This window comes from Heliangelus exortis, chromosome 2 (assembly GCF_036169615.1).
Source record: "Heliangelus exortis chromosome 2, bHelExo1.hap1, whole genome shotgun sequence".
NCBI lineage: Eukaryota > Metazoa > Chordata > Aves > Apodiformes > Trochilidae > Heliangelus > Heliangelus exortis.
The window spans coordinates 122,705,138-122,719,737 of NC_092423.1; the positions used below are offsets into that span (position 1 = coordinate 122,705,138).

The window sequence follows — 14,600 nt, forward strand, 5'->3', positions numbered from 1 at the left end:
TGGGTTGTAAAAGTCACTCTATAAATGAGGCATGAAGCATTTAGCATACAAACTTTAAACAGGATAATTTTATGGGCGGGAGAGGGATTTGCTCCACTTTATTAAATGAACAATGAATGAAACTTTGTGTTTGTCAGTTAGAAGATAGCGGTAAAAGTAAAGTAACAAGCTGTAAACCACTGCAAGCCAGTGCGTGCAGAACAATAAATGCTCAATTTTGATTTAAGGCAAACTCACATATATCTACATGTATTTTTATTTCTTGATAAGAATGCCTATTGTAAAGCATCCACTTTTATTATTCTGGTTCTATTTATTTGTCTCTGAAGGCAAGCTCTGATTTGGCACTTCCACACTTCTTCTGGTCCCTGGCAAGCACAAGAAAATCATTCAGATGCACAGAATGTAATCTAGGGTCTTCTCTCTCTCCTGGGAGTAATGACCATAAATATTTTTCATTTGACAGATTAGAAAAATAATAAATGGGTCTAAACATGCTTATTATTCCTTTAAAATATCCTTCTTTACAATGGAGCAGGTGTTGTCTGGAAGGTGTCCTCCTGATGAGCTTAACAGAGCACTGTTAAGATGCTGATGCCCCACTGGCAAGACATGTGGTCCAGCCTCATCCCCCCAAGTCATGCTGTCTGGCCAAGGACCCCTCTTTCAGCGAGGGGCAAAGTCCCTGTGAGGGCAGGAAACAGGCTCACTGCCTCCCCATGAGGTGCCCAACGTGGCCCCAGCACTGAGCAGCATGGTGGGGTCTGCATGTGGACTGATAAGCAGAGCAGACACACCAACACAAAGGAAATGGCACGAAGGCTGAGGGCCAGGATAAACCCAGGTAACTCATTCTAAGTGAGCAGTTATATAGCTGCCTCATGGTTTGCCACAGCTTCCCCAGCTTGCAGCTCCTGGCCCTGGCTGGCTGGCTAGCAAAACCCCACCAGTTTTGGCAGAGTGACATCCAGCACGATGGGCAGCGGCTGCCGCTGTCACCAGCAGGATGTTTTCCAGAGTTCCTCCTACAAGGCAATGTGTTTATTCTTCGAAACATTTGCTCCCTAAAGATTAAAACTGAACAGAAGCACAAAGGCACTGTGTGTCCTCTGAGGCTGCTACACGCCACCGGGCAAAACAGGAGGTACGAGCTGTGTTCTCCTGAATTACACACGAGAAACAGTGCTGCTACATGCACATGCTGGCAGAAGAGAGCAAGGTCCTCCAGAGCACAAATGACACCCTCCTCTGTTTTATCTCCCTTTAGAAAAAAATCACCACCACCCTACCTCTCTCCCCCCTCTGTTACCTCGCATCTTTCAAATGCCACTTGTGACATTAAATAGCCAAATCTGGAGCTGTGCTTGAAGAACCCAAGCACAACCCTGAAAATGCATCAGTCTGGGCACACAACATGAAGCTGCAGCTGCAAGGAATGCACTTCTAAGTTCATTATAACCCCCAAATAGCAGTACAAACTCTCAAAAATACACTTAACCATTAAAAGGGACAGACAGCAAGAAAAACAGCAGAGACATGGAGACATGCTTGGACAATATATATCTTTACTTTAGAAATAGGAAAATAATTTTAATTTAAAAACTACTAAAAAAATCACTGAATTAATAAGAACACAAGAGAAGAATCTCCATGACATAAAATCTGCTTAGCAAAGCCTGTGCAATCTTAACTTATCACAAAGAGGCTGAAAAGATAAATGCAACATCAATTTTTCTTTCTGCTGAGGCATGTGGAACAAATGTTAATTTTTTACAGGCTGTTTTCTACCCCAGAGAGTACCTGCAGGGCAGAGGAACTGTCTCTGGTAATAGAAGTATTTACCTCGCCTAATGGCTACACATTAATGTATTTCTATTAGTAAAATCAATTTAATATTACATATACATAGTCACTTCTGTTTTAAAAAGTCAGAAAGCTGGAGAAGGAGACTAAACGGTCTTTCTTTGATGGGAATACATACAGACCTTCTCACTACTTGAAAGGCAAACTAAACCTGCATACTGGGGAAAGGAAGAACTTCAGTAACCCTCAGCTGCAGCATGATGCCACCACAAAGCTTTACTCTCCCGAGGAGTACAGCAGACTTCACAACTTCTCCTCTGCTCCTATCACCCAGAATTTGCACGAATAACCGAACAGCAGCAACCACTACCGTGCCAGGATGAAGCTAAAACCCCTACCTCTGGTTAAGAACTCCTCTTTGTGCCGGCCCCCGTTTGCATTGTGCAGAAGACACCAAGAAAAGCCATCGGGGATGGGTGAGGGGTGTCTGAGACTCCCTCCTGTTAATGCAGCCCTAGGAGTTTCTCACCCCTGTCCTCGGCCGCCGGTGGATTCCGTATGCGCGGCGCAGACCCCCACCTCCTCCGGCTGCCAAGGCGGCCACAGCCTGCGAACAATGCAGCCTCTGTCAGCCCGCCCAAGGAAGGCTGGCACAAAGGCACGCTCGTCTACAGACCCACACTTTTTTTTTTTTTTTTTAATTCTTCTTCTTGAAGTAGGGGCTGAGGAGAACGGCTGGGAGCAAAACGCTGAGACTTGTGCTTCCTCACGTTCAGGAGGGGGAAGACGGTGCCGGCGCAGGACGGGCAACCCCGGTGCCTCGGAGGGGAGACGAAACGTTCGGTGGTGCGAGTGCTCCCGGCCTCGCTTCGCGCTTTTTCCTTCCAGATCCGTGGGTGGCTGTGTGAGCAAGCAGCCGAAACAGGGGAGGAGTTGCACAAAACACAGTTTATGACTTGAAGCCCTGTCTGCCTTTTCGAGAGCAGGACTGAGAGGCGAAATCGCAGCGCGACGACCCCGCAGCGTGCCTTACCTATCTATCCCACCTGCCACCTCCTGCCCTCCCACACACCCTGGGGAAGCTCCTTCCTTGCTAAGGAGCTATCCCTGGAATGGACCACGGACGCGGCGGCTGCTACAAAACCACACTCCGGGCAGCCTCCGAGCACGCTGGCTGTTGGGTCTCTCCCCATGGCATTACTGGTTTAATTTTCAAGAAGGCACGATGCTTCATAATCTTAACGAGCCACTGTAGGATGAGACAGTGAATGACATCCCGAGCAGATGTTTACAGCCATCACCGGGAAGCGAAGATGACAGCAGCATCTTAAATCCCAGTTTTCTGCGAAGCTCCCCTTGGAAATCAGAGAGGCAAAGCAGAAAACCCTTTTAAAACCAGTCTCCTGTATTTTTCTTGTTTTGAAAGGACTAACACGTCCTCCATGTTGCACACATTTCACAGAACTTCAGGTTTGTTTTCTCTCCTATCGTGAAACAACAAACCCTCTGGCCTCCTTCCAGAGGAGCTGGTGATGATGCCTCCTGAAACCAATTGGAATTTTACAGTTTAACTCAAACACTCCCAAGCCAAGCTCGATGAGAGCTGTTTCAGATTCTTCCATATTAATTATAATTGAGGTCTTAGAACACTGCAACTGAACAGAGCAGCAAGCAACAATGCATTTTCTTCTAGAAGTAAACACCAAGGGACAGGCAGCCCTAGGGTGCAGCACAGCTATGAACTCATTCCAGGTCCCTGATGAACCATCGCAGCATTACAATAATTTCCCATGCAATTAGCATTAATTGGTGACTTGCTGGCCCCAGGGGCCCTCTCTCACCCTATTAAGAGGTCCCACCAGGTCAGGTTTGAAGATCATCAGTGGAGCCAGGCAGCAATCGCTGGTGCTCCACACTTTGAGGCTCATTTTTGCTGTGAAATTTTTTGGGAACTGGCAAGGGCTAGCTAGAGTAACAATTACAGTTATGCCAATTCCAAATTAAGGCAGCTTAATGAGTTTTTAGCATGAGACAACAAAATAAGAGGAAGATTTCTAGATGGAATTTATAAACATTTTTAGAAAAACTTGTTTCAAAGCGTTTCACTGCTCCAACATAATTTTCAGGAAAACTGCATGGCAGTGCCAGCGGATAGTAACAGCCCCGTAAAACTCTGAATCTCATACTCAAAATTCAGCTGTAAATGAGCAACCACCTCTTCTAGTTATGTTATTTTATAACAGTTCTTAAGGAAACTTCTTCCTTTTATCTATTAATAAGATCAAGTTATTTGTCTTAAGCACCTTGCCAAATGGACTTAAGAAGGATCAGGATTGCTTTATACCAGCAGAGTCAGATGACTCCATGGCAATAAACAAAATCAGATGTTATTTGATAGAAGATCATAAATATCTAAAATGTATTTCAGAGTAGTTTCCAGTTTCTCTTTTTTGCTCTGCAGAATTACATTAAGTAGTCAGAAAAAATCCACATACATCTACCCTTTAAAAAATAAAGTACTGAGACTGTTACTTAGGCAAGAGGATGTCCTGCACAAGAACTGCAGGGTGGCCAGCCTACACACACTATTCAAGAATTAGTAAAGGATGCAATGTCTAATGATAAAATACATTAGGAAATGCTTGTTGCTAGAGGCAAGCAGAATACTTCAACTAAAACAGGTCAAGTATAATCAAGAGCCATGTCCAACAGGCCACCTTTATTGCTTCTCCTATGTTTCTATTCTTTATAAATCATCCCTTGGCATTACTCTTCTCATAGCATTTTCTGCCTTTTCTGTTCAGCATTATACCACAATATAACATCAACAGGCTGCTTAATGCAATACTTTGGCTTGGGTTGAGAACATTAATGATGGTTACTCCTCCTGGAAACCTTGGGTCTGGACCAGAGGAGAGTGCTACAGCTTGCCTGTACCATTTCATTTCATGTCTAACAATTTGCACCTCTAGATTTTACTTAAGGGCTCATTTTGTACACAAACTCAAATCTGAGAACTGGAATTCAAAGTATTTACGTTGATCAGCAGATGTATAGAGATTTATCATTTACATATGTGGTTTATATGACACAGCTTAATTTTTATTTCTTGGAGGTCCTTCTCACTCTGGATCTTTGTGATCCTATTTGATGTTTAAAGGCCTTATTGTCTTTTTTCCTCCCCCGCATCTATGGCATATAAAGATTTAGACATTTTTTTTTTAGTGTCATATGGAAAAGGAATACTTCCAGACTGTTCTCACACGTATTTCAGAAGTACAGAAGATGACCTCATTTTCACTCTTCTAACCCCCCATAATTCCATTAACTTCTAATATCTTTGGTTGCACATCATCCATCTGCAATGGTGTACACCCCTATCTCACACCTTCTTAGCCTTAAAAAAGTACATAAAGATACTGCTCATGGCAGTTTAGGTGGCAAGACTTTTGTCATTCGGTGGAGGGATGGAGTAAGGAACCACAGAATGAAAAGTTTTTGGAGATCTTTTCTGTACAAAACATGCAAGAGAAAGGAACACTGCATACTCTGGCAGGGACAGTAAAGTGCAGGATGTGTCTTCTGAGTTGCAGAAGGATTAGTAGATTTCTTATTATGCTGCTACTCTGAACATCTAGTTTGCTTACAGATTTTTTACAAGACACACACGTTCACACTCCTACTAGAACAAAGAGACTGAGGGATACAATATTCAGTTTTCGGAAAACACAAGATCAAGAGTTTCTTTCTTCAATGAAGAATGCTACGACTTAGTGCTACCGTAATACCCTGATAGCAAATTCAATCTTTACAAATACAAAGCAAACATCTTTAAGCAAATTATGAACATCTCTACTCATACAGATACGAATTACACTCATAAATAACTTCTCTAAGTAGGCATTGTGTCAACCAAAGACAGATGTGTTCAGCCTGTGCGAGGTGATAATGAAGCCTTAACCTTTGAGATCTTAGTTAAATTTAGATTAGCTGTTGATGAAAACCAATTTGACTTACTCTGTTTACTCTAGGTCTCCTTCAGTTACAGTTTTTCCAGTCAAATTTGTCACTGCTACTCCTTCACACACTATTAGGAGTTACTTTGACTTTTAGCACCACACAGCACTGGCATGAGCATCTCATCAGGTCCTTCCATGTGCCTGAGCCCAACGCTGGGTGGCACCAGGTTCTCTCTGCCTACAGGAGATCCAGGGACTAAACATATAACTGCAGTTAATCAAGTATCACCTTTCGCTCTGGCTGGGAGCTTCTCAAACCTGAGAGGTACTTGAATAGCTCCTACACATGCTGAAGACACACACACACCAGACTGCACTCACTGCTGCAGAGGGCAGCATTTAATTTTAAGCAATCTGTCTTACTGATTCATTTTACCTGGATACAGATCATTTGGGTTTCTGATCTGTTCTCTGCTAAAAACTCTTAAGTAGCTGAGGTGTAGAATCCATCTACGCAAGCCACAGAAGACATATGGTCACATATGGTAGATTTTAATTTGGCATACCTATCATGTGTCTAAAGACCCTTCTTAGACAAGGCAAAGCCTTACAATGATTGGAAGTGTCCCAATATAATTGAATTTCATATTAGACATTGCACGAATGCAAATAATTTTCTTAACTATTTTTTAATGGCAGTTAGTTTGAAGAATTATAGTAATTATAAACCAGTATAGATTCAGCAAAGTATATTTATAAGAACACCTGATATCATCTGCAAATTTACTTCTTCTCTTTCTACGTATCAGACTAGCACTGATAATGGCACTGAAACTTGCACCTCATCTGCTTTCAGCAGTTTTCAAGCACTTGAGCCTGGATTTTTGGTTTACGTTTGTATAACAAATATGCCCATTTTTTTTTTTCAGCCAAATACTCGATAGATTTGGGTTTGCTTAGAGCAGACAATCTGCTACAGTCAAGTCTAAATACTTACATATGATTTCCTAATGCTACTCATTAGTAAATGGCTAGCTACAAATGTCCTTCCTTTGACTTCAGTTTGCTTTTTATTCTTCCCTGCAGCTTGCTCATTTTTATAAAAAATGAAGAAAGAAATCACATTACTAAGTTCTCATTTTCCACTCTTTCTAACTGTCAAATGTATTCTATTTATAAGGCCCAACTATCCTATGTCAATAGAATTCTCTTTATACCATCTAACAGGAGCAAAGTCATGAATGACCAGGGATTTTCTTTTTTGTTTAGTCTTCTCCTGCATCCTCCAACTCTTCCTATTTTCCACACCTTAACTAAATTTCACGTCAAAGTGCTTTCTTTCTTATGACATTTGAATGTTTTCAGATTTGGTTAAAAAATTGTGCAAATCCATTATCCTATATTGTCATAGCTAACCAGGAGAAACTCTCTTGAATTATTTGGATATATGGACAAGATCTGATTATCTAAATCGAATTGCTAATCTGTAAATGCACATGGGAATATAATTATTTTTTATAAAAAACCCCCACACAGAATCTGATTAAAGTGTGCTCAAAGTAATTGACCAGACTATAGAATACTAGCAGAGAGAGGTTCTGAAAATGTGACACCATACTAATTGGCAAAACAGCCACCAGAAGATTTAAATCTAATTATGATTAGAGAATTTCATTTGGCAATCATAAATCCAAGAGTAAAATCACATGACAAAGAATGACATCCTCCTGCTATTTGTTGACAAGGTGCAATAGAGCAGCTGAGAAGGATATTTGTGTCACTATTTCATCACCAGCCATGACTACTCTGCATCCTGCCTCCTACAGCTGACTTGGGTCTCTGCATCCTGATCCCATCAGACCTATAATCCCAGAAGTGGTAGCATCATAATCACAATCACAAGAGATTTTTTTGTACTCAGCAAATAGCATTTTATGAAAAGTAATTATTAAGATGTCAAAAAAAAAGAGAGAGAGAAAAAGAAACAATTTTTAGAACCTTTGATTTAACCACAATGAACTGAGAGATCCTTTGGTAGTGGACAATTAATTTTAGGCAAAACAGAATGGAATGTAGACTGTCAGCTAACAGTTCTTGGTCTCTTTGATGATCACTACATCTTTCACAGAGAAAACTGGTTTTAAAAGCAGGAAAAACATGGTGAGCAACTGCAGTCCCCTTCAAAACATAAAGTTGGTTAATTATATCAAACATTTTTTAATGCAACCAAGGCTGTTTGTGGTCCTAAGTACCCTCCTAAGTACCCACAGGACAAAACAGAGAACAGTGCCCGTGCAATGGCTTTGTGTGGCACTAGCCTGAAATCAAGCAATATTGCCTGAAGTTTCACCTATCCTAATGGTATAAAATTAAAAAAAACAAAAACAAAACCCAGCAAACAGCCTAAAGAAGCTGCTGGAACCTCAAATTCATAGAGGCAGATGAACAACAGATCAGTAAGAAAAGATGTTTCTAGCTTCTTTCTGCTCCCATTGTCTTGGGATTTTGTTTTTTGACTGGACTGCACATTGAGTAAGAGATCAGACCTGTTTTTGTATCTAATATTACATTGTCTTTAAATTCTTTAGTCTCCCTTGGACACACTCACCATGTATGGATTAGCATGTGTTTGGAAGCCTCTCCTAAGCATGATTCTTGAGACTGGACTGAAAGAATTTTTTTAGCAATTAAAAAGAACAAATCTCACAAGTGTCTGATGAAGTCAGGCTTATGCAAGGGTGCTGGGAAACTGGACCCTGATTCTCAAGTATACTTTCAACTCTATGGCACATCTGAAGCAAACACTTCTCAGGGTGAAGTGGTCCAGGAAGCCCAAGGTGCCTGACCAGCAGGGGAGCTCTCTGAAACCGTTTTGGGTTTTTGTTTTTTTTTTTTTTCCTCCGGTTAAATTGAGCAACCAGAAACATACTTGAAGTATTTAGACAAGTTTCAATCCAGAAAATCTCATCCACACTGCAGAAAGCCACTAAAGCAGAATATTCAACCCCTTTTCCACTTGCTCACAGCAGCAGTGATTACAGTGGGAAGGCAAAAAAATGACAATAAACCAGAAGTGCTATTTCCTCCCTTCTTCTATCTGTCCATAAACATTTTGCCCTGGTCACACAACGCAGCTGTGACATAAGCTGGTTTTCATTCTTGTTTTTTGTTTGTTTGTTTTATAGTTGTTTGTTTGGGTTGTTTTTTTTTGGTTTTTTTTTCTTTTTCTTAATAACTCCTAAGATCATGAAAACTATCTTGAGCATCTGGAATCAGTCACAGCCAGCAAGCAGAGGCTCATCCTTTGAGCACTCAACTCAGCACTCAACCAGCCTTTGAAATGTGAAAGCAAATAACTGCAATGGAGACTCTACCCTGTAATTATAAAGTAAGCCTCTACAGAACCCCAGCTCAATAAAGAAGGTAATGCCAAATCAAAGCTGCTGAGACAGACCACCACCACCAAACCATCAGCTACCATGATTCCTTCATTTCACCATCCCTGGAGGTATTTAAAAGACATGCAGATGTGGACCTTAGAGACACAGTTTAGTGGTACAGTTGGCAGTGTCAGGTTTATGATTAGACTTGATGATCTTAAAGGGCTTTTCTAAACTGAATGATTCTATGAGTTTTGCAGCTACCTGCCATTTGTGTGCCATCACCTACCATCTTCTTCCCATGTGTGGGAGGATGCAGAGAGAGTGGACTGATGGACAGAGTGCAGAGCATCACCACTCTGACCAGTGTCTGGACAAGGAGAACACCCCAGAACACTTGTATGTCTCTGTCTTTGGAAAATAACCTTTTAAATCACTGCCAGCAGGAATTGAACACAATGTTTAAGGAATCCTGAAAAAACTTGTGGACGATGAGGGCTTTTTTCATCTTTGAATACAACCTCTTCTTTTTACAGAGGTTGCTGAGACAGCCAGTGGGTCAGCAGAACCCAACAGTATTGCCTATGCCAACTTACTGAACTAGTAGAGATGCTAACATAAAACCCTAGAAACAAGATTAAGAAGGGAGATTTGCTTAATCAAGCAAGCTTTGCCAGAAGATGTAATTACACACCACAGAGCACCATTAGCCTTCCCTTAGACACCCCCTCCTCCCCCCACACACACTTAGCCAAATCCTGAAATTCTTGTTCAGTATTTGCATTAAAACCATGGGAATCGTATGGGTTTCAGCATGTGTTTTTTTTCCCACACCAAAGCAGCCAGAGAGTGATGTGAGAAAAACATTTTCTGTTAAGCTTGTGAGGAGATGAACATGCAAAAAAGCCCACATGTGCTTCCCCTCCCTGCCCAAAGCATGCACCCTCCACCCCCATACTCAGAGCCTGGCTTTTACAGACCTCCCTTCTCTTGAGTGCAGAGTAAGCAGGGGATGGGCAGCCAGGGGGGCAGTACTGCCAGCATCTCCACCACAGCCAGGAAGCTTTCTTGGGATGCTCTATGCCACGTTGGAGTGGGGAGGAAGCCTGGGGCTCCCCACCTCTACTGCCCTGCCACCCAGCATGGCCTGTGGAAGAGAGGTCACTCTGATTTGTAGCTGTCAGTTACTGCAATACCGAAGGTGGATTTAAATGAACATCTTTCTTCTACTGAAATTCATCTTTCCTAGCTTCATTCCTTCCTAACAGTTGTTAATGGATTTTATTACAGATTTTCTCCTTTTTAATGCACATTGCTCCCTCCTTGAGGAAGGTGCTGGAGCAGCTGCATCCAGCTGTGCACTTCCCCATGGGAACTCTGCTGCCTCCGAGACATCAGCAACAGCCCCACGATGATGGAGAACATCTTAACTTCAGACAAGATCACTTGCTGATGCTGTGGGAATCCAGGAAGCAAAGTGCTGCTCAAGTTGGGGAGCAGCTGGGGAGATGAGTGTGCCTTACATGGTGCAAGCAATACACAGAGAAATACTTCATTGAAATCAGTGAGGCAGAGAAAACAAATTAATCACACATGTCTGTTTAAGCCACACCTCCACTCAAGTGTTTCAGGAATAATGTCAAAAAAATGCTAATTGTACCTTCCTCATCTTTGCTTTTACTACCTGAGGAAAAACAAAGTATCACTTCTCTTTTTCCCCATCAATTTAAAAAGCAGATTTTCAGGGTGGCTCATAGCATCCCCTCTGCACAGGACACCAGAACTCACAGTAAGTCAGAGCCTGAATTTTTACTCAGACATATCTCCAAGGAACACCAACTTGGAAATCAACCCCTGGGAAACCAATTCTGATTCCCTGCCACTGGAGCAGCTGATAATCCTAGTCAAACCAACTAATGTGGGACTCCTGTGGTTTTTAAACTTTTTAAATTTTACAGGACATAGAGAAAATAAACTCAAATAAGGGCAGGTTACCTTACAGGTGTATCTCCCTCACAACTGAACCATAAACATTAAAAACGTGAAACACGAGCATACACGTATCTTTTCCAAGATATCCTATAAGCACGGTGATATAACTGGGCTGGCAGATACACCTTCAAAGATTATTACACACTCTCAGAAATCTCCTTGCCTCTCTTTATTAAGCTGCTTTTTTGTTAGGGTTTTGGGTGGGAGTCTGTTAGGTTAATTTTAATTTTAGGGATCTTGTTTTATTTTTAAGCTCAGAATTTCCATTAATTCGAAGTTCTTATTAAACAAATACCACAACAAACAAACCAAACTTATTTGGCTTGTGTTTCATAAGCTTATGACCAAGAAAAGCTCCATGCAAATATGTGAATATAGAGATTTGATCATTTAAATAGGAGGTGATTCTTTGCATTAATTTAATGTTTTCAGTCAGCCCAGGAAGTGTCAGATGCTTTTGGCCCCTTGATGATATAATAAATGCAAATAGCTTAATTAAAAAAAAGTAAAATACTCACAGTGGTATTTGGGGTTTTATGACAACATGGGGGAGAACATAAGAGTAACTCAATTTATGCCTCTGGATAAGGTACATATACTGCATGAACAAACCCACTGTTAACAGACAGAAAAACAAGACCAGTCAAAGTCCACTGATATCTGTGACCTCCCATCTCCAGCTTCTGCTCGGTGCTTCTGCTCTTCAGCCACACTTTTGCTGCAGCTGCATCCGTGTCCTTCTCCCACCAGCTGCTCCAGCCCTCTCCTGCCAGAAGCATCAGCAGAACCACTCACAGCACCAGGTATCACCTACTTGATCCATCACTGCATTAACAAATCTCCCAGGTATGCCAAAGCAACACTACATTAATGCTTCAGCTACACTGCAAAAGAACCTCTCAAAATGTCTAGAGAATCATTTCAGCTGACCATGGTTTTGTTCTTGCTGCACACTGGTCAAGAACTGTTTAAAATGGATGGTGAAAACCACTGCAAACAATCTGAAAGTGCATTCTCATCACATTTGCCACTTTAAATCCCATTCTTGCCTACTGCAATGCTGCCCTGCTGAAATAATTGGAAAAGCTTTGGCTTCACAAAGGCAGAATGATCCAGTGTGCAGAAGAACCATGGCCTCACCTCCCATGAGCCTGCAGGCCATGTCAATCCTTTATTTCTTCAGACACCCATTGGCTTAGGATGATGCTTCTACCACAATTGTTTTAACTATATTCTGTCCCATACAAATACACAGCCAAAAAAATTTAAACCCTGCTCTTGACACAGTCTTTTTCAATACAGATGGAGTTCACAGGAACCAGTTCTCCTTCATGATTTTATTTTCAGCTTTATCATTTCCATTTTGCTGAAGTCTGCTTGTCATGTCTCATTCTTATTTTGGTGCTAGCCTTAAAAGAGTTACACATGTGATTACACAGACACAGCAACATCCTCCTAGCCTCAGTTCTGACTTAACGTAAAAAAGATGAGTGCAAAAGCCCAGGCCCTTCATCTTTGCAGTAAATGAGACCGCAGTAAATTAAAGACACTCCAGAGTGGTGAAAACTAGGGAGGAAGTTTGCTTTGTGAACTATTCCCCTTTAAAAAGCCTGGTTAGGGGCTATTTGATAGTGTTAAACTTTTTGTCTCTTAAACACGCAATTCTCTAATGAAAACAGATGATGTGAAATAAAGCACTGGGAAATGAAATAGTTTAAGATTATACACAGTCAGTTGGGCTTTCTCTAAAGAAACGTAACACGGACTCAGCAAAGCTGAGTTCCTAGATGCTAAAAAAAAGTGGCATGGAGTAATTGAAGGCTCGTGCCAAAGGACAGCAGCAGGCTGGGGTTTGCATTGGGTTTGCATTACAACCACACTAATACCCTCAGCACATCAAAGGCCAGGAGTGATAAATGGGAACTAATGGAAAGATTAAGTCCTGGTGGCTTTTCAAACTAACAGTCATTCCATTGGGACAGCAAGACCAGCTGAGACATGTTGTTCCCCATGGCTAGGTTAGTCCCTGTTCTGAATTAGGACCTAGAGTCTTCAGCATCAGAAGAAGGACCACCTCGCAAAGGCTACAGAGAAGAAGCCTTCAGAGAAACAAATATGGAAAATGGATAAGGATGCAGCACCCATTGTGTTGCTTGAGAATACCTGACTCTGGCTATGCAACATCTTTTCTCCATCATCAGTGTGCAAACACTTCTGATAGCCCCACGCTCCCCAGAGCATTGCAGGAGCATCTGGCAGTTGGGAAAGAGAAAGTTGGACCTTTGAACCTCTGGAAAGTGGAAGAAACTCAGGATAAGCAGGCTAGATGAGTATCTGTGCTAAAATGACAAGCAGTGAGATTAATGCCCTTGGTGGCTAGGCATTATGGCCACCTGAGATTTGTCAAGCTGGAGCTCTTTGTTGAGTAGCCTTCCAGACACAGTTTAGGACAAAGTACCCTGAAACAGGAATTAGTATCTTTCTACTGGAACAAAAGTTAAGAAACCTTACAGTGCTTCTGTCTGGTGAATGTTCAGGAGCTCCACAAGCTTTCACATTTTCTCATGGAGGCTGTGTTGGGAATATTAAAACAGTGGGATGCTGAATTTGAACAATCTCATTTGTGGCTTGACTTTTGAAAGGAGCAAAAATAAAAACAAAGAAGTGGCATTAGTGTTGCTAGTAATCACTGCCAAAAAGTACTATGCAAGTGAAACATTAAAAATATAACATAAGAGTTTAAGAGTGTAGGGAGAATTAGGTTAAATCAGAACAAAGCTATGTCTTACAACAGAGCTACGGAAGGAATAGTAGCAACATCTGTCAAAAACACTGTTGTGCTTCCAAAAAATAAAAACCAATCAAAAATTATTTAAATCATCAGGTTTAAATTAAAAATACTTAATATTTAGCTATGGGTATGAAAAAAATGCACTTGTAAGGAAGAAAATAGAAAAATATTGACCACACATGAAACCTAATTATGTTAAGATAAAGCCACATCAAACTACGTACAGTTAAGAAAGACTGTTTGCCTTTTTTAAAAAAAAACCAAACCAAAACCACAGCTTCCCATCTGCTTGTGGACAGCAAGAAAGAGACCCTGGTCCAGATCAGAAATCTCCATGCCCACTCTAGTCTTCCACAGCACAACCACCCCAAGCTCTGGATCTCCATACATTCCATACATCACTGGAAATGTGTCTGAGCAGTGTGCAGCTCCTTGTGGAGAGCTGCTGGACCCCTGAGGAGCTCACAAGCCTCAATTTTCCTCAGAGGTGCCAGGACTCAAAGGAAAGGATCCTTCAGTTTCAGCACTAGATTCACACAGGGGCTTAAAACAACCATACACACTGGCCTACAGAAACTGATGTCCCTCCTGGACACAGCATCCTGGCACGATGCCTCATGGGTAGGCATTGCCATTGCCACCATCCCCAGACACTGCCTTAGGACCAGGCCCTTG

General features: G+C 41.7%; 1 protein-coding gene across 3 annotated transcripts in view; it reads right to left on the reverse strand.

Moving 5' to 3' along the window:
- The window catches only part of PAG1 (phosphoprotein membrane anchor with glycosphingolipid microdomains 1), a 109,043-nt gene that overhangs the window by 41,798 nt on the left and 52,645 nt on the right, over positions 1-14,600 (reverse strand). The window contains exon 1 of one of the 3 annotated variants that reach the window (XM_071737843.1): positions 2,202-2,747. The exons of the other annotated variants lie outside the window; for them this stretch is intronic. The gene's annotated coding sequence lies outside the window, so the exon portion shown is untranslated. Of the gene's footprint in view, positions 1-2,201; positions 2,748-14,600 lie in introns of those variants that run through there. 3 annotated transcript variants of the gene reach the window in all.